The following is a 3,449-nucleotide window of genomic DNA, read 5'->3' as shown; positions in this document are numbered from 1 at the left end:
CCCTTACAAAGTTCGAATATGACAAATTATTTAACTTCAGTGGATTCTCATCGGACATTAGTATTTTTATGAAAACATTACCTAACTTCAAAGGTAGAAAAATCGGCGTGTGATCATTGAGAGACAAATTTTGCTAGCTTCCTGTTAAGTGAAATATATCTCCGTCAACTCGCTCATTGTGAACCCTCGATAAGATATCAAGGAAGTTCCAAACTAGAAAGAAGACTTTATATTGTTTGTAAGTTTGTGAAACTTTTGTTTATAAATTATTGTTTCTAATAACTATTTGTAATAAATGTTGTTGTAAACTGTATTGTTGTTTGTATATTGAAACGTATTTGTATTAAAAACGAAGACGGTGTGTATCAATCTTGTTGGTAAATATCGGCATATATTTAAATACTAAATCCAAAGTACAATTTTACTACTAAATTTAAATTATCAGTTAACTCGGCTTCGGACTATTCGAAATTCTAATACGTAACAGTTGATATAATACATAATTATATTATTTTAAAAAAATAATTTGAAGTGTAGTGGAAGTTAAGTTATGTAACTATATTATAAAACAAAACATTTGTAACTGAAATGACATTGACAGAATGCAGTAGCCAAAAAATCCAAATAATATATCTAATTGCAAAAATCAACCTTCAAACACTGACAAGACCTTGATAATGAATAGCGTAAATTGCATGCAATATTACAATAAATCTAGAATATCTTTGTATAAAACGTGTTTTTTTTTTTTTTTTGCAAACAATGTTTACTATCATTTTGAAAAGCGAATGCGAATAGTTCAAAACTTTTAGCCGTACTCGCATTAACACGAAAAGCACTATTCATTTGATTGTAACTTAGGTTTTGATGCCGAAGTGCTTAATCGATGTAATGTAAGTTATTGTGCAATTTCCTTCGGTATAGTGTAGCAAACCACCGATACTTTCCGTTTATTAATACCCTGCAGATATTTACAGAGTTCCTTACATATTTAGTGGTTTAGTTCGGGTTACGTAATCACTTGAAGGACACCAGTCTTGACTTTGGTTTGCGTAAGACTTACTCCCAATCATTTCCGGCTATTTTTTATCACTGGAAAGACAACTTTTAAGTATTTTGAACGTAGGCAGTTAAGTTTAGAGAAAACTGACGCAGTAACTACGAAAACCTTGAATAAACGCTCACAAGAAATTTTGACAACAAATGTGCTACGCCTTAAATGTCATTAACGTTTTTGTTACTTATTTTCTACAACTAACTTTCTATTATTTTACATTGAAAGAAAAGAAAGATGGTGTATAAAAACATTTACACCAAACTGTTTCTCATATCTTGGAGAAATGAACTTCTTTGAATGACATTACTTATCGTCGACATCGCAGAGCTGATCAAAGTTGAGATATGATATTAAAACTACAGTTCTGAGTTTGTCATTGTGTACTATTTGTTATCCAGTATCTTTAATCCGAGTTCGATTTCCCGTGGTGGACATAGAGCAGATAGCTTGTTTATAAGCTAATTTTTGAACATGGCACAGGCTGATGGTTATTCATCCGATTCACAATCTGGGGGTCGAAACCCGTTAGCAAACATGCTCGCCTTTTCAGCCATAAAAAGAGTAGTTCAAGAGTTGGCGGTGGGTGGGTGGTTGGTTTAGTAATGTGCTATTCCTTAAGTGCTTTTACGTTGTTTTGCTTAGGTTTTCTATTCATTTACACGCATAAATATTATCATGCTTCGTTAAACATTAGTTAAAATCGAACAATTAGTGCTTTTGTGATCGAATAAAAATATATTATATGTTTTTTAATATCTGTGCTAATTGATGCAGTAATTAACTTCAATAAATCTATCTGCGTGACAGATATAGCAGTGTTTCTCGACATTTTTTTGCTCAAGACACCCCTACCCATAGTCTACAATTTCCACATCACCCCTAACGTTTTCTAGCCTAGTTAACAGTAATGTAGCCACGGGAGAGTCATGGAGATAACCCCCCAAAAGATCCTGGATGAAACGAAATTTGGCAACCACCATTTTTCTTTTAGTATACACAAAATATTTTCAAATATGTGATTTAGTAATTTACTCTTTTGCCAAAATCTCGTTGCACCCCTACAGGAAGTCCGCGGCACCTCGTTTGAGTAACACTGATTGCATACATAAGCTTCTGCTCAGAGGGATGCTTAAGTGAATGTCGTGAAAAATCATAAAAGCTCACTTGGCTAACAGACACTGTCTCATGGTTAAGTCCTCGTGATTAAACCAAAAACTTATTATCAACCCCAATACATTCCACGTGGTTAAACCAATCCTAATTATCAACCCAATATATTCTTCGTGGTTAAACCGAAAACATATTGTCAACCCCAATACATTCCTCGCGGTTAAACCAAATCTTATGATCAAACTCAATATATTCTTCGTGGTTAAACCGAAAACATAATATAAACCTCAACATATTCCTCGTGGTTAAATCAAAAACTTATTATCAGCCCCAAGTGATTCCTCGTTGTTAAACCAGATCTTATTATCAATCCCAATACATTCCTCGGGGTTAAACCGAGAACTTACTATTAGACCAAAACCATTCTGTCACTGGATAACCTAATAATATATTTATAGGAAGAGTTTAAAGATTCGATTTGATCAAATAGAGACATTTTAGTCCATAGATAACACTGGAGTCAACAGGTAACATACATTAAGTCTGGAAAAGGGAAGTTGGAGGGAACATGTATTGCTAAGGATAAACTGAATACCGACAGAAAATACAAGTTAAACACACAAAACATATATATATATTTAATTACACTCTTGTAGCTATCTAGCTGCTGAGGCAGATGGGGGGGGGGATATTTTAATACAATAAAAAGCATAAAGGATTGTGTTCATCAATGATCATTGTCATTACAGGTATAGTGAAGAGGAAATGAACTCTCGACTGATAACAACTTCTACAAACCTCTGCACTAATCCATTCACTTAATTGGGTATAGCAACTGCTATAAAACTCTGCTCCATCCATTCACTTTATTGTATATAACAACTTCTACAAAACTCTGCACTAACCCATTCACTTAATTGGGTATAACAACTTCTACAAACCTCGGCACTAACCCATTCACATAATTGGGTATAACAACTTCTACAAACCTCTGCACTAACCCATTCACTTAATTGAGTATAACAACTTCTACAAAACTCTGCGCCATCCATTCACTTAATTGGGTATAACAACTTCTACAAACCTCGGCACTAACCCATTCACATAATTGGGTATAACAACTTCTACAAACCTCTGCACTAACCCATTCACTTAATTGAGTATAACAACTTCTACAAAACTCTTCGCCATCCATTCACTTAATTGGGTATAACAACTTCTACAAAACTCTTCGCCATCCATTCACTTAATTGGGTATAATAACTTCTACAAAACTCTGCGC

This window comes from Limulus polyphemus, unplaced genomic scaffold (genome assembly GCF_000517525.1).
Source record: "Limulus polyphemus unplaced genomic scaffold, Limulus_polyphemus-2.1.2 Scaffold1940, whole genome shotgun sequence".
NCBI classification, from domain to species: Eukaryota; Metazoa; Arthropoda; class Merostomata; order Xiphosura; family Limulidae; genus Limulus; species Limulus polyphemus.
This window is presented reverse-complemented; position numbering follows the sequence as displayed.